General features: G+C 42.5%; 1 long non-coding RNA gene across 1 annotated transcript; it reads right to left on the reverse strand.

Annotated features, from left to right (window-relative positions):
- Positions 1–239: 239 nt before the first annotated feature.
- On the reverse strand, positions 240–20,177 carry LOC115403899 (uncharacterized). The gene is made up of 3 exons (XR_003933267.1): positions 20,167–20,177; positions 14,051–14,056; positions 240–365 (listed from the first exon to the last, which is right to left on the reverse strand). It is a non-coding gene; the product is annotated as an uncharacterized LOC115403899 (long non-coding RNA).
- Between the last annotated feature and the right edge of the window lie 1,515 nt (positions 20,178–21,692).

Raw genomic sequence — 21,692 nt, forward strand, 5'->3', positions numbered from 1 at the left:
GAGTAAATGGCAAAAAAGATCTTTGCATGAGTACATGGACAAACTGCAGCAATTAACTGCCCAATTGGAAGCTGAAATGCCGGCTTCATCATTGTGCAGTACAGTTTCTGGTTCGTCTTATAACATAAGGAGAAATAACTACTCACTGTCAACAAGGTGTCTTGATAACAGTCTTGAATTTGACCATGTCGGGGACGGGATGGTTGGACATGATCATTTTCCAGCCTATCGGCTGCTTCTCTAAGGCTACGTTCAGACTGCAGTGCTTAAAGCTCAATTCGGATTTTTTTTGTGAAATCCGATTTTTTTGCAAGTTCGTTCACATTTACAATAAAATGCGACTTGTATGTGATCTCCTGTCTGAACTAAAGGTGTCCCAAAAGTGTCCCGCGTGCACAGAAGAGGACAGAACGACGTCACGTAGCAGCGCGCTTCAGTGTTTGCTGAACCCACAAACAGCATACAGAATCTGTAGCTTTTCAAGCATCAATCATCGATGATTTGAAATGATCAACACGCATTTTTACAATTGAACACTGAGCAATCATTTGAGCGCAGCGCTTCTAATCAGCCGCGCCGAGCTCCTTCTGTGTGTGTGTGAGAGAGAGAGAGAGAGAGAGCACGCGTGAGAGAGAGAGAGAGCGCATGTGGATATTATTGTTATTATTATTATTATTTTCCTCTCCGTTGTTCTGGCGCTGCAGAATTAAGCAAATGAGAAGGAAGAGAGCCAAGTTTTGGGCCATGGCGTTTTGTGGGGCCGCGGCAGCAGCATCCGTCCAGAGATACGCAGCCAGGAGTGGGGGGACAGTGATGTGAGAGGCTTTAGTGATACAGAGTTCAATAATAATTTTTGGATGACAAGAACTCCCTTTATGTACGTCTGCGAGCGCCTTTTTTTAACACTCTCACGGCAAGACACACGTCTTCGGCGCCCCATATCGTGATGTGTAGGTCGGATAAATGCGACCTGGCCGTTCAGACTGAAGTCGCATGGCAAAAGATCAGATACGTATCGGATTTAGGACCACATGTCCAAGTGGCCTGGGTCGCATTTGAAAAAATCGGATTTGTGTCGTTCAGACTGTCATGAAAAGATCCGATACAGGTCGCATAGGAGCAAAGAAATCGGATTTGGGTCACTTCAGCCTACAATGTGAATGTAGCCTAAGACTGACTTCTGTGCCACAGAGTGTTGACAGTCCAAAATGCTCGAAGTGTCCCATGAGTGCATTCTCAAATTGCATGATGTGCCGTTCCTCTCAGTCCACAGGAGAGTTTTCATTATTGTTCGTCTTTTACTCAGTTTGGGAAACATATGCTTATTAGTATTGAAATAAGTACGGTTTGTGTTTTTTATTCACTAAGTGAAATGTTGCTCAATTTACTTTGTTCTGGCAAGTTCCGCTGTTAGAACTGCCGGCTCTGAATGTAACCAATCAGATGGCGCTGTGGGTGGGACAATGCTGGAGGCGGAGTCACGACCACAGAGAAAGGAGACGAAGAAAGGAGAAAGGAGAGGAAGGAGGCTGCGTCTGAGCCAAAATAATCCCGTTTCATATTGATCTTTTATCGATCATCGGATTAAACAAAAAGTTCGATGCTGATGTGCGTCAAAGTGCCGAATATTGTCGCCAATGATTGGCTTGGTCAATGATCGGTCAGTCACGAGTGTTGACTACCCTGCCCAAAGCCTGGATGGACTAAGATTGACTGCTTAGTCCATCAAGTGTGAAAAAAGAAAAAGGCAAAGGAAAAAGCAAACAATAAACCAGCAATAATAAAAGGAAAAAGAAATGACAAAACTGAAAAAGAATAAAGAGAAAAAAAAAGACAATATTGTCCTTGATGTTTTCACATTCATTGATTTGTTTATTTTTCTTCATATTTACATTTATTTCCTGATTTTTAAACAGAATTATATTTTATAACGGCACTCCAGTGACTCGATACATTACCAAAGGTTGTGAAAGCAATAATTAAAGCGACACTTGATAACTTTTCAACCTTAAAGCTAGGGTCGGCGATCTTCGAAAACTAGCATGTAGCACGAATGTAGCATCTCCCCAAGGCTCCGCCCAGCTCCCACCCCATTGGAGGAGCTCCCGTTGGGAGCGAACGCACTGGACGCGGAAGCGCCACGCGCACAGAGTTTGTGATCGCCTCCGGTGTTATTAACCTTTCTGACTGCCCACACACAACGCGCATAGGAGCGCAGCGCGCCCGCTCCGCTTCGTTCTATTTTTCACTCGAGCCATGAGTGAAAAGAGCCGAGAGCACCTTGGCAACGTGCACGCGCACTGAACCAGGGCCAGTGCACGCCATTGAGGGACAAAAACAAACTGCAGAACATTGTCAAGACCTGCTCTAAAATCACAGGTGTTAAACTGAGAGACTTGCATTCTCTGTGGGAGCAGCAGGTGCTGAGTAAAGCACACAGCATCTTGGCTCAGCCTCTTCATCCTCTGACTCCAGAGTTTATCTTGATGCCTTCTGGACGCCGGTATTATGCTCCAGCTAGGAAAATAATCGTTTTTCAAACTCTTTGTGCCTTCTGCAATCAAATTATTGAATTCCAGCTCCTAAATTGTTTATTGTATTGCTTGTTTTAATATCGTTCAACCTGAGTTCCACTTGTGGTTAAACTGGACTGTCTCATGTTGTATTTACGTGTGAAACGACTCGAGATGTGGTGCAAACAAATTGCCCTTTGGGATCAATAAAGTTTTCTGAATCTGAATCTGAATCTGAAATATACGCGCAGGGGGCTGGTAGAACGGCGAAGGGATTTGATTGGTTTCTTAAGAGCGTTTTGTGCCTTACGATTGGTCGGAGTTTTTACTGTCCTCTGGCCGCTACAGTTGTCAGATTTTTTCCGCACCTTTTTCCGTCCACATAATGTATTGACTTCTACCAGGGGGCAAGGAGCATTTCACTCAGTATGACAAAAAGTGCTTTTGGACAACATCGTCTGCCCTAGCTTTAATAAAAACATTTTAATATCTTTTGTGATGATACATCAACTTACAACTAGTTGAACGACCCCTCTGTCACGGCCTGAGGGCGTCAGTATTGCTTTCACTTGGACAAAGCAACTGTGAGGAGGGTGGTAGGAACCCTGCACACTGAAAAACTCCAAATGTGCGGACTGCTTTACTGCATGGTCTCCGAGGGGGGAAAAGCAGTACGAAAACAAAGTTACATTTACTAAAGTTAAACATGTATTTTCAGCATCATGATATAACATTGTTTAGCCACCATTAGATTCATGACCTCGTTGCTATCCATCCTTCACACAGCCACTGGAAACAAATGCAGGCGAGTTCAGTCCGACAGCACGCCACCGGGAGCAGCATTTTACCACGCCACGCGCTAGGCCTCATGGGAACTGTGGTATTCATTCAGGCAAAACACTACTGCTTTTGTCCATGGGCGCCGACAAAATCAACGAAAACTGAAAGTTCCTTAGTGTCGCTTTAAAAGAGGGGAGTTGTACGGAGCCCCTAAAGAGACATCAATTTTGTATTTTTTTTTTTTTTTTAGGGAGTTTTACATGCTAACGTAAGCAACTTTACGCACTATCGTAAGCCTTAAAACTTTTATGCACGCAAGTTGTTTACATAAAACTTTGAAAGGCACCCACTCCGTCATTTATCAAACGATCATATTGCAGCATATGGGCTTACGGCCAGATGAAAGATATAATTGGCATTTATAAATATGATCGTGATCTTTTCTTTCCAACCAAAATACTATTTTCTCACATTGGGTGTCGAATTTGATGATTCTGATGAAATGGTATTGGTACATCTCCAAATATGAAAACATGTGTTATTGTGATTTTGAAAATGTTGCCTTTTTTTCAGCTCCTTCTTGGCAGTACCCCAACAGGATCTGACTACAATCAAAATCCGACCATCAATGACAAGTTCATGTTCTGGTTTGTGTTGTTGATGGTAAAACGTGGAAATGATGAATGATGAGGTTGTTCACAAGATGAAGGAGGTCAGAGAATATGCCCGGGCCTTAAGTGAGTTTTCACAACTATTTCAGAAAATCTCATTTGATTTTTGGTGTCAATATCAGCTTTATTTATGTAGCAAGTTTAAAATAGGGCTCTGGTCAGCCAAAGTATTTTACAGTACAAGAACACAATGACAAACAATCAAAGCAAAACAGTAAAACAGTGAAGTAAATAAATTGAAAGATCCAGTAGACGTGACTCTGCTCAGCCAAAGGCCAGGCTGAGCAAGAGGATCTTAAAGGCGAGGCTATTTGCCACTGCACAGAGAAGGGCAACATGTTCCACAGCCAGCCGCAACTGCAACGGCTCAATCTCCTCTGGATCTGGTCAGCTGACCTAAAAGCTCTGGACAGTTGATAGACCTTGGCTCATTGGCTTCCAGGCATTTTCAGATGAGTAAACCTCTTACTGGCAGCCGATTCAGAGCAATTAGACTGATCTTTCAAGACCACAGAATATCGAGTTATAAGATTATGCAAAGACCGAAACTACCTAATGAAAGTGTAGACTCTCTTCTTTCATAATAAAAAAGTTTCACTTTACCTGTAATCGGTAGCAGAAGATAGGGTGGTTTCTCCAAAAACATCTCTGATCAAAAAATGAAGAAAACAAGCTTTTTCTGAAAAACACATTTCAAGTGAAGAAGTGCCTCAGAGGTTTTTTTTTTCTTTGGGAACCTCAAATATCTGAACAGAGGTTTCCTTCAATAAAACAAGAAAAAGAACATTGAAAAAAAGGGAGTTTGGCAATAAATAATAATTTCTTTCTAGAAATACATGACAAAAATGTTACACCTTTTCACATTTATGCATGTGTGCTGTCGAAGCACAAGTGTTTGCATGCGTATATGTACTTATGTGCATATATGCAACTTATTTTCATCACTTACTCATTTCCACCCCGACACACATGTGACTAAAAACTTTTAAATTCAGACTGAAACAATTCACCAACGTTGGCACGTTTCAAAAATTCTTGGAGCTCATTAAAAACAGCTTTCTCTAAAACCGTGAAAATAAAAGCAAGTTTAGAAAGGCAGTGGGGTTCTAATAGCAGGGACCTTATTCACAAAGAACTACAAAATAAAAATAAAAATACTCACACAGAGAAGAAGAGACTTTAACAGAGGCTATTGATCTATCTGCAGCCTGGCAAAAACAGTACTGCACAGAACACAGAAATATATTTTGGGTGCTCTGGTGGTTTTTGTATAACCTGCACGTAAACAGCATTTCCACCCAGTTAATATCTATCTATCTATCTATCTATCTACCTATCTATCTATCTATCTATCTATCTATCTATCTATCTATCATCATCATCCCAAATGTTAAATCTATGTCTGTCAACACCAGACCTCCAGTAACAGTTTATTGAGGATGTCTCACTGCTCAGTCAGCTTGTCCTCTCACACACCCTGTCCACCATTTAGAAATGAGGGAGATTGACCCCTGTAGGGTGAGGCCTACCAGGTATTAAATGTGTTTCTCCTTGTAGTGGGAGTAGATCTGTGCTTCTCAAAGTAACCCAACTACCAAATGTGTTTCCAAACTGATGTGGCATTGTGTGCTGCAAACAGTGTCCATCAGGCCAGTGAGCCAAAGGTGCCTGATGGAAATACAGTGCAAAAATAGTCTCTCCAAACATTTCAAACTCTGCTGTGTGTCTGATCTGGAAAAGGTATGCATAGTGCTGTTGGAGCAACCGGTGCATTTCAGCATGCATGGACTTCTTTTCATTGGTAAATCAAGCCAAGCTCGGCACTGATCACCAGGGATTATATATCTATATCACATACTGCGACACAAAAAGAAGTCAATTTTTGACCATTAGAGATGCAGTCACTATTTGGAATTTGAAACATTGGCATAAACTCAGGAAATCTGACTTTAGGTTTTACTCTTTCTTTCCAGGGATCCCCAAGTAGCTGTCCTCACTAAAATTGATGAAGCCTGTCCAAAGGTTAAAAGAAACATCCAGAAGGTCTACAAGAGCAAGATCCTGAAAAACAAGGTAAGCACACTTTTTTTTTGAAAAGTACATCGATATTGAATAAAGAGAAGTACATCTCAGAAGAAAAACAAAACCAAGTTTATGTTCAGTGTTTTTTTGTTGAAACTTAGGTGGAGCATGTGAGTGTGAATCTGGGGATTCCACTGAACTGCATCTTCCTGGTACAGAGCTACAGCGAAGAAATCAAAACAGATGAGAACATTGATGCACTGCTTATGAACACAATGAGAAAGATCATTGACTATGGAGAAGACTACCTGAATGACATCGCACCGACAATGGCCACCAAGCAACAAGAGCAATGTGAGCAACGTCAGCAACCTGTGGCTCTTGTTCAAGAACTGAAAATGGTATTGAAAAAACAATAGACATTTAGCCCCTGAGATCAGGTTGCATGCATGTTTTAAAAGTCAGTGATTAAGGACTGACTGAATATTTACAAATGAAGAGGATGAATCAACAAGATGTGGATATTTAGAGGTTTCACGTTAGGACCAAAACTCGAAGATGCACCCATTCTTTCTAACTTTGAAATCTTTTTCTTTTCTTTTTTTTTTGTTGAAATAATGATATTTGTATTGCATGTGCTCTGTTCTGTGAATCATATTTGATGAATCACATGTTATTTGTGAATTGTAATCAAATGGTTTCTGCTGTTATAGTTACACACACAAAAAAAAAAAATTAGACAAGGCAAGTTTATTTATATAGCTCTGTTAGAGCCATATAGAGATTATGTTTATTCTGTACATAAAATTTGATTAGAATAATTTAGGTGTTTTGAATAATATAACATTTTGTTCAGAGGTTTATGGTTATATTTTGTGTTGACTTATGTGTTTAGTATTTATGTTTTAATCACTAAATTAAGGTCCTTTTAACGTCCTGCATTTAGCTAAAGTGAGGCGCACAGATTTGGATTGAGAGTGTGCATGCTCAATGTCTGTGAAGCAAGTAATGGAGGAAGGATGAGGAGGAACAGTTTTCTGAAAGTTTACATTAAAGGTGCATTAAGGAGTTTGCACGTTTTATGCGAAACAGTGCCCCCTGCAGGCCTTGGGCATAATGCAGCTTAGTGAAACACTCGTGCCTGTGGCTCGCGTGCACGGAAGAGGGGAACTCCTTCCTCGCTCTTTTAGTAGCGCTCGAGTAAGATTTAAGTTTCTTTTCCCTGGTGGAGTCTGTGCTGGAGCTGTGGCAGTGCTAGAAGCCAGTCTGTTCTTACTTTCTGGAAGATCCTGCTCAGTTGTTGCTCACTAAGCATCTGGCGGAGTAATGGCGGACAAAACGAAACCTAACTAAATCAGGCCAGCCGGAGCGCGCATTACGTCATTCCTTTCAAATTCTCCCCAAAAAATTCTGGTGCCGGACCGGCACTGCAACTTTCAAGTGACAATTTAGCGCTGTTAGAGGTACTTGTAATGAATATGTCAGGGCACATTGTACACATCATTAAAAATGTGCAACATATTTATGGTGGAAAATAGTATTTTTAAAGTTGAAAAACTCCTTAATGCACCTTTAAGGTTTTGGTTTATTGGGAACATGTTTTTGGGACTTTGGCCATCACTACATTTTTCTTGGATGTGACAGGTTGTTCTTTGGATCTTTTAATAAATGGAAGCTGTTTTCAAATCCATTTTGCTTTTTTCTGGATTTAATGCATCATTCTTGAGTACACCTCTAGGTGCTACTTGGACACATCATCAGTGATGAACCCGAGGTCATAGGGTGTTTCGGGTCTTTGATCATCAAACACCCTCGCTCGGGCGACCCAGCCCCGACACCCCACCTCGACTGGTTCACAGCGGGCCTTCCAGCCATTGCACCAGCACTCAGTCACCAGTTCTGCATATTTGGCCCTCTTGCGCTCGTTAGCCTCCTCCAATCTGTCTTCCCAGTAAGCTCAACCAGGACCACTTTCTTTGTTGACTCCGATGTTAACACCACATCTGGGCGGAGTGACATCAGAAACTTCACATCTAAAAGGTTTTTTTTGAGTATGAATGATATTTTGCTATTACTAGCTTCATTTGTAAACAAGGCAACTCAGAGGGCTTTACAAAGAGACAGAAGCACATAAAATTAAAATGAAATCATAGAAACAAAACAAATGCATTTTTTATCAAATCAAATGTTTTTTATATTGTGGTTTCTGTTGTTTAGGGCAATTATTTGAACTTGTAAGATGAGATTCATTCATTTTATGAACCACTTGTGAAGGCAGGGAACACGCTGGACAGATCGCCAGTCCATCACAGGGCAACACATCAGCACCGACAACCATGCACACTCACACCTGGGGGAAATATAGGATCACCAGTTAACCTTTCATGCATGTTTATGAACCATTGGATGAAGCCGGAGAACCCAGAGGGAATCCCCACACACACAGGAAGAACATGCAAAATCCCACAGAAGGGCCCCAGGTAGTATTTGAACCCGGGACATTGCTGCTGTGAGGCAAAAAGCAGTGAACAGTGCACCACCGTGCAACCACATGACTGTCAGGTTAATAAAAAATTTCAGTTCATTTGAATGAAGTTAATGAGTTTATTAAACTTAAATACACTTTTCAACATGAGTGAAATGGTTCATTGTATAGAGCTGGGGAGTGTGACGTCACTGCCGCAAAGAGTCACGGGAAGGGCAGGCCGGTGCGCGGGCTGTTTGCATGTTACTATCAGGTAACAGCCTGGAGTGTTTGCCAGTGGGGTCTGAGCCTGAGGGATTATAACTTTGTTGTGTTTTTTGGAATCGCTGGATTAATTTTCCATGGAGCTGCCGGGCTGGACAGGAGACGCAGTGTTGACCAGAGGACCAGAGGACTGTGGGTGTTCACAGGCTGCGAGTAATTATCTGCCGCTGGCAAATTCAGTCTTGCAGGGACGTGCGCCTCAGACTGTGGGGGCGAAACTTTGGACATTGAGTGGACATTGAGGAGCATTTGAGATTTATTTTATGACTTTCCGCGTTTTGCGGCTTTTTTTGGGGGGGGGGGGGCTTTTAATTAATTCTTTTTCTAAATACAAGTGAACAAAATATGTTTTCAGAGGCAAACAATCAAAAAGCAAAGAAAAAAGTGTATGAAATATAATATACATAATATGTAACATATATTTTCACAGTTTTCACAATGCAGAACGATGCAGCATGTTTACATTTATGCATATTTATACACATGCGGCATTTTCTGTTAAAGTTATTAGGAGGAGCGCTGCAGCGACGAGTGGCCGGTTTTCTGTTGGGGGTTTTCTTGGTAAAATAAATATCGTGTTTGGACTCACTTTTATGTTTCTGGTCTGTTAATCAGCCCTGCTGTGAGGTGTTTATCCGCCGTGATTCGCTTTGGAACAAAACAGGCGAGTCGTTACAGACTGACCGTCTGACAAGATATATAGCTAAGTGGAGAAGCTCTTGGTGTGTTAGAAGGAACTTTCTTCCATGACAATTGATTTATTTATTTATTTATCAGGGACAACACATATTGATTAACACTTTTTTTTTCCAGTAGTAGTGTAAATATGCCAGAGTTAACCATGGACTAATTTACATCTGAGGAAGCTGCTCTCAGGCTTGGGATACCTTGAATAAATATTATAGCGATCCTTCTGCAGCGCAGAGAGCATTCAAAGGAAAAATAAACAGTTGATCAACGATCTTGCCAAAGCAGTTACTCAGATTAAGAGTTTAGATGTGTGTGTTGACAGTTTGGCAGAAAGCTGATGTCTTTTGTCCAGTCGGAGTGCAGCTCCACTCCATTCAGGTTTGTGCTTTTTCCTCATTCCGTTTCTTCGCCTTTTCGGCCAGTTTTTCTCCGTAGGGTCCTGCAGTGCTCTCTCTCGCTTTGTAGATATTTTTTTCTAGCATCCAGACGTCCTTCTGTTTTTTTAAATCGTTGAATTGGGTATTATGCTGTCGTAGTCAGCTCCCAGGTGATAGCGTTCCATTTCTTTGTTTACATTTCCTGGCCTACCCCGTCCATCATGCATTGCGTGAAAGTCACGTGGTCTCCCCAGCTCTATTGCAGATCACCTAGTGAGCTACTAGCTCAGCTAAGCTGCATCTGGGGGGGGGGGGGCTCAGTGGTTCAACAGCTCAACAGAGCCTCTCTCTTCCTTCTGCCGTCGTTGCAGTGCTTCCTGTCGGGAGTGGCAGGTGCGTGCAACAGGTCAGAAAAAACAACCGTGTCACAGCAAGCCAAGCTATGACCAGAAGGGGGAGTGGTTGCTCGGCGGCTCTCACTTCCTTCTATCTTCGTGTTGCACCCTTTCCCTGGCTTATTGGTGCCAGCTGCCATTCGCGGCACAACTGGTGTTAGACTGTAGCTTTCATAGATGATGGCCATGTTCTACCCTCCCTCCAGCCTCTTGGCACTGATCCCATCCTTGAGTGACATTGCTTGTTCCAGCACAACCCATGACCGGTGAAGGAAGTGGTGGTGCTCTCCCAGCGCATGGTGTCTCTAGCGAGAGGCCAGGAGAAAAAGGGACTGCTGTGCTGCCATTCCGTCTCCTGAAAGTAGCTTCAGCTGGACCTTGTTGGCCCTGCCATCGTGCATCTGCTGTGTAGGCGGTGTATGCCCCCTTCCTGCAGCTTGTCACACTTGTCTTCTGACCCGCTGAGCAACACTGTTAATGTCAGCTCAGCTGTGTCTGGTGAAGACGGCATTCATAGTTACCCCACTGCCAGAGGGGGGCGTCTTACAGAGGACAGAATGAAGAGGGGGCCACCATGTGGCCGTTCCCTCTCCTGGATGTAGCTTCAGCTAAAGGCCACCACACACTGCAGGATTTTTTCAATCTTCCCCGATTCTGAGACCACACACTAGAAGACAACAGAAGACAGATCACACCAGATTTTCCTCTCCAGATCTTTGAGAGTGTGGTGTCGCTGTGGAAAAGACCACACAGATTCTTCATCAGAGAATCACTCCTTACTCTCACGTAGTCAAACGTGACTTTGTGTGGTTTACCTTCATTCATGTGTTTATAATCATCTCCACTCTTAATAATAAGTGAAGAGCTTATACCCTCTGTACATTCATTCATATTGGCTTTGTTCTTTCAGGGTCCCCCCCCCCACCCCCCCAACCTTGTGCACGGAGTGTAAGGAACAGTACAGAAGAGGGGAACATACGTAGTTTGACATAATTCCCTTATAATTTACCCCTGCATAATAATTCAGCTTATTCATGTGTGTGTGTGTGTGTGTTTTTTTTTCCCTTCACTTCTGACTCAGGCGCGCGCGGGAAGGTGTTTTTAGTCGAGGGGGCTCACAACTGAATGAATGAAGGAGTGACATTGTATTTTTTTTCCCTGCTGTATAGCACATCGCCACTCAGACTACTGGCTGGAAGCCATATGATACACAGAAATAAACATTAAGAAGTTCTAACAAATTCATATTTCATTACATTTTTTCTCCAAAAAGAGGTCGGCAGCAATTCGCCATACGACAAGAACAGACGAGAACAAAAACACTTTCACAGCAGTAAATCACTGCCACTTTAAGCGCTGTCCTTGGTGCTGGAGATGCAAATAAACAGTCAGGTGGGTCTATACTCCAAAACCGACTACCTCTGACATGACAGGCAGCAAGGATAGATTAAAAATATATCAACAGATGAAGACAAGTCCCACAAACCAACAGCAAGCGATAAACAGATGAACATTTGGAACAGCCAACGGCAAAAGGCCAACAGAAAAGCAGAAATGTCTGAAAATAAAAACAACACAGGCAGCTGTTAGCAACTTAAGTTGTTGCTGCTGTAAGTAATATTGCATTACTTATGTAATCCAACTGAATTAAAGTTTGATCAATATAAAAGGCATAATGTTACCTTTTTCCACAACAAATAAATTATCTCATCTTAATGAGTGGCTCAGAGACATGCAATAGATTTTGCAATTTTTTATATTATCACCACCACTTTAGCAATGAAATGTTTCTTATAAAACCTCACGCACACACTCGCTCTCAAGGTGCGTGTACATACACGACGGATCTCACTCACACACATAAAACGTGACTGGAATTTTAATGAATGTTTGCCGTTGTTTGATTGCAAAGAAGCTGCTTCCGGGTGAGGGAGGAGTCTCCTCAACAATTTAAAAATAGTTTAAAATTGATTTTTCCACATATCCCCACAGCTCTGTGTAAATCCATTCCACACATATGTTTTATATTTTTCTAAGTTTTTTTTTTTTTTTTTTTTTAATTAAGTTTACAGTTTTACAGTTTACATTTAGCAGGAGTGGGCTGATGCGGGCTTGTATAAAAGTAGCAGGAAAATTCAATTAAGCACCATCATTTGGTCAAATTTGCTCCAAATAAGATGAAATTTGTGGGATGTGTTCACACCTCTGCCAGAAAGTCATATGTAGAATTTGGAAGCCCCTCCTCCGTCCTAAAGCTACTTCCTGTTTGGGAGGAGCTTGTGGAATAATTCCACCAGATTCTGATTCTATAGTTTCCAGAGGCCTACTGTAGAGGTCACATGAGAGCAAAAGAGCAACAAAGGTCACAACAGGCTTTATGTCTCAGCTCGGCCTCAGATGGTAAATTGACCTTTTGGAGCTCATCTGAAGGACCGTGTGGCACTGTTGTTCTTCACTATTCTTCTACACACACGTACATACACATACACACACTGACATACACTTGTTGTTACATCAATACTTCATAATCTTCAGAAATACAACTGAAACATTTGAAAAGGTTTCATCTTAATTTCATGATTTAATATATAAATGCAGACAGACAGACAGACTGCTTTATTGATTGATTTACAACACAAGAGGAATAAAATTCTTCCAGCAGTATGAATATACTTCTAAATCGATAACAAATAATAAATAAATATTTTTTGGGTAAAATAAAAAAAAAAATTAAGTTGTTATTTAATAGAGAAGTATTTGTGGGCAATTATTATTAGTTAAAGAAAGCAAAACTAAGTTCTTAAATAAAAAATCCAGTCCCTGACGTACATCGACTTCCTTTCTGGGTCGGAGGTCAGAGTCCTTAACAAACAGTCGCGACTGCTGAGGATGCATCGGAGCCACAGCTCTGCAGAGAATGCTGTCAGAAGGCACCCAGGAACGAAAAAACTGCAGATCACATCCATAAACCTAGTGGAAACTGAAGATGAAAAGTATTGTGGCGGCCATGGAGCCGCTGGGGGTCGCTGCCCCTATTGACTGCATTCTGGGTAGCGGGATTATATTTTTATTCAGCAGAATTCTTGGAACTTTAATACCATTATTAGTTAATTATCTGTCAAGACCTAAAAATTTCCTGTTACCTATTACCTATTTTTTCCTCCTTTTTGTTGTGATCAACAGTGATTTGTCCATCTTCCATCCATCTTGGATTGGTCCATTTCCAAAAAATGCATTTCAGGACAAATTGGGTCAAAATATTGTTGTATTACAATTTTTATTATGGTTGAATACTTTTTTCTCCGCGTTGCCGTGGACGACGTCCAGCGCTGCCCCTGCCCACAGACAGAGGAGAGGAAGGTTATTTCTGTTTTTTTTGTGCTATTAAACATTTGTGGTTTTCAGTTATGATGCTCATAAATGAAAGATGATCCTGGACCTTGGAAGACCACTGACTGGTGGCTTGATTGTACACTTATGTGTGTGAATAGATCACTGAATGATTAAATATAATGCCTGCCCCCCCCCCCCCCCCCCCCCCCCCAAAAAAAAAAAAAAAAATCCAGAAAAAAACCAATCTTAATATTAAACTAGAAATTGGCACTCAGAGAGCGCAGACCTCCGCCACAGCTCAAATCAGTCACCAACAACCATAAGAACACCAGATATAATCGCACAACATTGTGATCGCGGGTGTGATTGGAGCGGAGCGCTGCAGCGTGCGGTGCCTCTCTCTCTCGCCCTGTCGCCCTCTCTTCCTGTGTGTGTGTGTGTGTGTGTGTCTTTATCTGAAAAGGAAAACCAAAAAGCAACATAATTTGTTATTTTACTTCATTTTAATTTGAAAATTGACCGGATTCTCTCGTATTTTCCGTTCCCGACTTCCTGTGTGGTGCAATCTGCTCTGTCCAGCTTTACAACTGGCGGTGCACGGCGCGCGGCGCGCGGAGAAAATAACGGCACGGTCCACGGCGCGAGCCGCTATGGACGCGGCGGTCCCCCGCGCCTCCTGTAACCGTCAGATCGGCGCCCCTGTTAACCGATCTGATGGTTACAGGAGGCGCGGGGGACCGCGCGGCACTTCCCACTTCCGCGTTGGCAGCAGCGCGTCCTGTGTGAACCAGGCGTTTGTCGCCCCCTGTCGGCGGGCCTGCCCGCCAATGTGAAAGAGTCCCTATCTCTCAATGATAAAGAATCGTTTAAAAAATTCCTGGATCCAGACAGTGATCCGGATCATCACCAAAATTTAATCGATTCTAAGTTAGCCCAAGACCCACCGTTCCACAAAGTTTCATTGCAATCCATCAATTACTTTTTCCGGGATCTTGCTAACAAACCAACCAACAAACCAACCAACAAACCGACATGATTCCATAACCTCCTGGCGGAGGTAATGATAATAAAACCATCAATGTACGTGCTTCATTTTGTAGAAATAAACTGTAGTAAGAGAGCAGATAGACAGCTGGGGGAGCCAGAGTAAATGACATAAAATGCAGTAGGAGGCTAAATGACACTTCTAAGGTTCAGGACAGGTATTTTTCATTTATGTGCATCATAACCCTGAACCTGAAATGTGCTAAAGCACAAAGAAATGCAGATATGAGCTTTTGTCACCTCTGTCTGTGCGCTGATCACTCAGCTCAGGTGCACAGCGACGCTGGGAGTGTCCATTAGGAACTGATCAGCCTCTGTTTCTGAGTGTCATCAATGAATATCCTCCCAAATCATTCCGGACACTACACAATCCGGCTGTCCCAGAGAAAGATAAACAATTGTGAGAGAATGGTGGTGATATCCTTGGTTCCTGCACTCCATGCGCTCCCCTCCCACCCCTCACCTTGCTTCACATTCACTAGTTAGTTAAAATGGCAGTGTGTGGCCATGAATTCAACAAGGAAAAACTGAGAAAAAGATGTGTGATTTAAAAAAAAAAAAAAAAAAGGTGCAAGTTGATGTTTTCTAGAAACTTTGCCCATTTTATTGTTTATAACAAAAGGGTTTGTGAAAGCACAATGACACATAGGATTGCTCCTCTTTCTGCTGCTTTCTGCAGTCAGGGCCGGGCTTACGCAGGGGCATATGTGGGCCTGGCCCCCTCAAATAAGTGTTGTGCCCCCTCAAACTAAATCCCCCAAAATATATTAGCACGAGCACGCACCGCACCATCCTCGCTCCGACGCTACATGCAGACCCCCCCACTGAAAACACATTTGGCCCCCCCTTACACTTGATATGTCCCCCATGAGATGAATGTCTGGCAACGGGTCTGCAGTGACCAACTGCTACTCTGCACGTTAATGGTGGATTGGCTATTTCAGCACCATGGACAACACCTTGGATTTATTGGTAAACAGCAACCCACTGTTAAACTTCACCACAACAGTCAATTGGCTATATCAGCAGCAGCATGGACAGCAATTGGAATTCATCAATGAATTGAGACCCACTGTTAAAGGTATACTGGAGGATCCTTAGAACAAATCAGAATTGTGTGGTTCCAAATCGTAATGGGACAGTCATAATGCCAATCAATCTGGGAACGTGTTTGCGTGATGACATATCATGTCGAGTTGCCACCTCTGTGCTCGCTCTGGTTTCGAGCCGTGCATGCGCAGACCATTGTTTAGGAAGTGACATGCAGTGGGAGCGATGAAAGCACCTCATTCAGAATCGGCTTGCTCCGCCCGCAAAGATGGCCAGCCACCAAAAAAGAACATTGTTTGAGATGGCAGAGGATAGAAGAAAGGCCATAGAAAAGAAGGGCAAAACGCGTGTTTTACTCGGAGATTCCTTTACGAGGTGGCGGACATTCAAAGCACAAAAGGGATTTAGGACTGATCAGTCCTAAAGTGGGGAAGTTACTGCTAGACAGGCAACATGCTTATTATCCCATTCAAATGTGTTTCTGTTGCATAAACACGTAAGACACTACTTTACGGATCGTATCCTTATGTATGATTGGAAGAAGAGTCCGACATAATTACAAATGTGTTTTAATCCTATGCGGAAAGACGATGCTCCAGCTGAGCGGATGTAAACAAACTGACATGTGGCTGACGTGTGCGCTCCCCACAGTCCTCATGCGGAGGGAGCTGCGCATGCGCAGTGCTCCAAAAATGGCAAATCGGCCATGTTGTACGAAATCGGTGGAGAATCCTCGAATATGCCTTTAATCTTTACCAAAACGCTGGGTTTCGCTATTTCAGCACCATGGACAGCATCTTGGATTTTTACCAATAAAGTGACCAACTGATACCCTGCACCACAATGTTGGATTGGCTATTTCCACACCATAGAAGGCAAATTGGAATCATCGAACTACTGATATTCTGCATCACAATGGTGGATTGACTGTTTCAGCACCATGGACAGCGCCTTGGGTTTTGAATGATACACTGGCCAACTGCTAATCTGCATGTCAATGGTGGATTGGCTATTTCAGCACCATGGACAGTGCCTTGGATTTATTGGTAAACAGGTCGCTGTTTACCAATTGATGAAATCCAATTTGCTGTCTGTGCTGCTGGTATACCAATTGACTGTTGTGGTGAAGTTTAACAGACCCACTGTTCATCTTTACAAAAACACCGGGTTTCAGTATTTCAGCACCATGGACAGTGCCTTGCAGTAATCATGAAAGAGGGCACCACTGATTTTCTGCACCACAACGGTAGATTAGCTATTTCAGCACCATAGACAACTGTTGAAAAATTTTATAATATTCTTTACATCATGCTTATTATATTATGTTATTTACTATTGTTCATGTAATGCATGTCTCTGTTAGTTATAGTATGCTAGTAGACACAGGCATAGAAAAGACATGTATCCTTTTTCTGTTCGCCAGCCTGCCATGTTTCATTTTATGGCAGCCTCTTGGCAGCTGGACAGTTTGTTTTTTCTAAAGTCAAGACTACAGGTCAATTGTCTCTCTGTCTCCCTCTGGTGCAAATGAGGCTTATTGGACAAGAAATTTGACACTATGATTTGTTGCACAACACCTGGCATTTGGAGACTTGGAGGCTGAGAGGGCCTCCCAAGGGGTCACGGACATTGACCTTTGTAGGGAGGGGGAAGCAATTGTGTCTTGACGAAGACTCAACTAAGACTCAACGAATGGTTTTGAACAATTGTGTCTTGACGAAGAATTAATTAAGCAGCAACAAACTCCCAAGAAATAGTATAAATAGATGGAGCGGAAAGCGATCGGCGCGTCAGTTCTTTGGTCGGTCTGACTGCCAGGAGGTTTTTTTGGGAATAAAGTCCTCCTTTTGCATTCTGACTCTGACTCTGCCTGATTTTTCTGAGGAGAACTACGATGGAAGACTTCAAGAACCAAGAGTGGATATACTTGAGGATTTTACGTTTTTTCTGGAATATATGTTTGTGGGGTTTTTTGCACCGTGACTGGCCTAGGATACTTTTTAAAATAAAATTCCACAACATATTATTGGCGAGCCAGCCAGGAGGAGTAACCGGAGATTGATTTTTATCTGTGGAGGAGGACTGACTCAGCACACTGTGGCCACAACAATTGGAGGTAAGCAGATTCATTTATTCTGCTTTTAAATTTTTTTGTGTGCTTATGTCTGGTCTCTGCCCAGGTGAAATCTAAAAGCGGATTAAATTAATCCAAAAGAACCTAGTTAAAGTTAAAAAGTGATTTTTAAAGATTAAAAAGAAAATTTGATTTAAAAGAAATTCAGAGGGGGAGTTCGGAGTCAGAATGCAAAAAACGACCAAACCGCATAAGAGTAACGACCATGGTGCAGAAAGGGTAAAAAGGGGCCGCTTGCATGCGCTGACTGTCTTCAGGCTGCTATGTGTCTTAACTTCTGAGGGAGAAGTGACACCGCGGCTAGAGAAGGGTCGGCATAAGTATAAGAGTAGGAGCCGCTTGAGGATAATTCTTCTAAGACGGGAGTAGGCGCCAGTGTGGAGATGCGGATACCGCTAAGGGTTTATTAGACAGGAACAACTGTAAATCAATACTTTAGATAATGTTCTAAATTTTACATGGAGTAAAATGCATGTAAATTTGCTTGGTTGAATAACACACATTATTTACTCAACCAAATTAAAGGAAAATAATTTAGGCAATTTTAGAAAAGATTAAGTACTTTAAAATTTTTGTGATCTGTATAAAAAGAGAACTTTGCAGTTAAGTGATGTTTATTTGGACATAATTAAGGTAACGATTACTCATAGTTTTTATGTCTCAATGGTTGCCGAGGTTGTTCTAAGTAAATTGCACTCCTCACTTTCTGGATGTGAGTGTGTTGTTTCGGTGTAATTTAACCTTAGGGCTGAATGGGTAATCTCTGCCATAAATAAATTCTTCCAAGAGGGGAGAGAATGTAAAACAGGAGACCCCAGGAGTGGGTCCCTTACGGACGGCCGGTCCAACCTATGAGAGGTTAATTTGTTGACTCAGCTGAGAGACTGGGCTGTCAAAGTGAACTCTGGGTCTGAAGCGTAGGTTGTAAACCAGTAAGCCTTCTAACAGGAGAGGAGAAGGTGTACACAAGAGACTCCAGGAGAGGGTCGAGCATGGATGGATCTGTCCCAACTGTGGTTACCGCCAAAGGTCAATTTGTCAGCTCAGCTGTGAGCTGGACCGTCAAAGCGAATTTTGGGGCTGAAAGGGTGATTGTAAAACAAAAAGCCTTCTGACGCGGAGGAGGTAATTGTGTCTATGTCTGAGAGAGTGTGTAAAATGTGCAAGTGAGTGTTAGAAAGATGCGAGGAAAGGAGAAGGGGTGACTGTGCGTGTGAGACTGTCTGTGAGAGTTTGAAGGAGAGCAGATGGTAAAAGGAGCAGAAACTTTGGCCAAGAAAAGTACATATGTAAATAAAATGCGCATGTAATCATAGGGTATTTTAGCAAAATGATATAAATAGTGTAAATAGACAGAAAAGGAAGACTGACTAAATTGAGAAGGTGGAAAAGTTACAGTGGGTTTGCCTTCAAACGAGACGATTAAAGAGTATTTTAAATGCTGCAGCTTTTGTGACATTAAAATTTTTGTTGTGAGACGGGTATGGATAATTATAGATAGAAAATTGTATTTGGGATGATGGCAGAAACTAAGAGATCAAATTTAGAACCCTATCGTACAGGGCTGCGTAAAAGAGTAAGTGGCAGAGTAAGTGCTGCTAAGTGGCAGTAAAATCCATGGTTGGATATCAGTCATTCCATGAAAGGGTAACAGGTTTCCCACGGATTGGTTCGTATCTCAGTTTGGGCTTACGGTTTCATTTCAGTATGTGTTTTTGCAAATAGGCACAAAAAAAAAAAAGAGAAAAGACTTTAAGCGAAATGTATTTTCTTTTTTTTTTTTGAAGTTTTGAATGTAACTACATGGAAAAAAATACATAAATTTAAAACTAAAAATGCCTCGACAAACTTTTCCTTCTCGTTCTCCTCCACTCCTCCACTTGCCATGGCTTTCTGAAACGGGTGATTTGCGATCTGTAGGTGAGCGCTCCTCTTGCTCCTCTGGCTCAGATTTCACACATAGGCAGGAGGGGGGTGTGGAAGAGACAGTGATTGGACAGCTACTCGCGGGGTGGAGATTTCCTTAGCAGAGTGCCTATTTATGCAGGCAGACAGACATAGAGATCTGTTCTGCAAGTAGGTGGCCAGCTGTAAGAAATTAATTAATTAAGCAATGACAGACCGTGGTTTAAAGGCAAATTGATCTATGTATGGCATACCAAAGGGTTTGGTTCAAAACCGAGAACCGCAGCATGCCTAATGATTATATTAGAGAACTAGTATTGAGAACAGCAGTTCTAAATAAAAAAAATAAATAAATAAATAATTTATTGTACTAATATAAACTACCCCCACACACACAGAAGGGGAGATGCCAAGAGAGCCAGCTGTGTGAAAAAGAGTCAAGGGATTTAAAATGGATCAAGAGACAACGGGAGAAGTGAGCCCGGCACAGGTACTAATATGACAGCACCCAAAATTTGAAAAAGAAATTCTAAAATGTATAAGAAAATAGAACAACAGAACTCCCGAAGGGGCAAAGTGGCCTCTAGGAGTCTTTGATGAGAAATGTTGTGATGAAATGGCATCAAAGATCAAGCATTATGAAGATGAAGATTTCAGCAACAGAAGAGAAGAAGATCTGAGTAAAGAAATGACAAACAAATGGACACCACTGCAACTAACTAAACTAACACACTAACCCATCTAACACTGCATGAAATATGCATAGGGAGACCCATGCATGTACCTTTTTTGAAGGAACTTTAGGAAGGTCTATATCGTGAACAGCTGAGAAGTTATGTTCAACAATTGTCCTGTATTTGTAAGGTGATTTTTCAACAGGTTAAAAGGGCCAAAGAAGATGGAGAGGCTGAAATCACACCATCTCTAGAATGAGTGTGACCTGGAGAGGGGGTATACATAAAAGGTTTCAGAGGGAATGGAACCAACTGAGACGAGGAGGTCCATTCAAAGTTGTCCTGACCAAGTTGCACTGCACTGGACATCGAGGGTAAGACTGTTTGTTTCTATTTTAACTACTGCTACAGGGCTGACAGACTGCCCTCAAAGCATCAGCAGACACCACCTGAGCTGGAAGGGGAAGGTAATACCTCCACGCAGGGAAGAGGCAGCCACAGGAAGGGAAAAGATGACGCCTCCCCTGCAGATTAGGCACAGCAAGACAGAAATAAGATCATAAAGACTGATCTCCAAACAAAGCAGCAAAGAAACTCGGAGTAGAGGTTTGTTACCAAGTAGGCGAGGAAGTGATTCAGTTAGGATTCAACTAAGTTAGAAACAAGTAGGCTCTGGAGATTTAGAGTCAGGAGAAGGACCATTAAGATATAGATTATGAAAAAGTTTAACACAACCAATAGGTTGTTGCGACCGTAAGGTTGCTATGCTACCTCACCCCACAGTAGGTGGAGTGCTAGCTACTTCTGGAGAACTCCAGATAAGGGTAGTATGGAAAACAATGAAGAAAATGTTTATGGAAAAAAAAGAAAAAAAGAAAAAGGTAACGATGTGCCTATGGTGGATACCATTAGAAGAATGCTTAATGGGTTATTTGTCTTTATAGGGAAAATCATGGTGGAGAGCACTATTGACGGGAATACATTCCTGTTAGACAAGATACCATCGATGACTCGAGACCAATTATGGGAGAGGATGTCGGACAGTGTCTTCCAGCCGGAGCCTGTCCCATGGCAACTGACGGTGGGGGATCTACAACCAGGACCCAGCAGACTTCGTCCACGAGAGTCCACCGGCGTGTACTGGGCTCCACCTCCATGCCGCTATCAGCCTCCGAAGACCTACTACCAGCATCCCCTCCCAACCTCTGTCACCAGTACACAGGAGACCCTCTCCACACCTCCCTTCCCTTCATGACGATGCAGGAATGCGCTCCAGCGCAGGAGAAAGGGCGCCGACAACACACATGGGTCCCCGAACCCCTGAGACGCCCAGGGAGACACCTCTCTCCCCAACC

Source organism: Salarias fasciatus, chromosome 17 (assembly GCF_902148845.1).
Source record: "Salarias fasciatus chromosome 17, fSalaFa1.1, whole genome shotgun sequence".
In the NCBI taxonomy this organism is placed as follows: Eukaryota; Metazoa; Chordata; class Actinopteri; order Blenniiformes; family Blenniidae; genus Salarias; species Salarias fasciatus.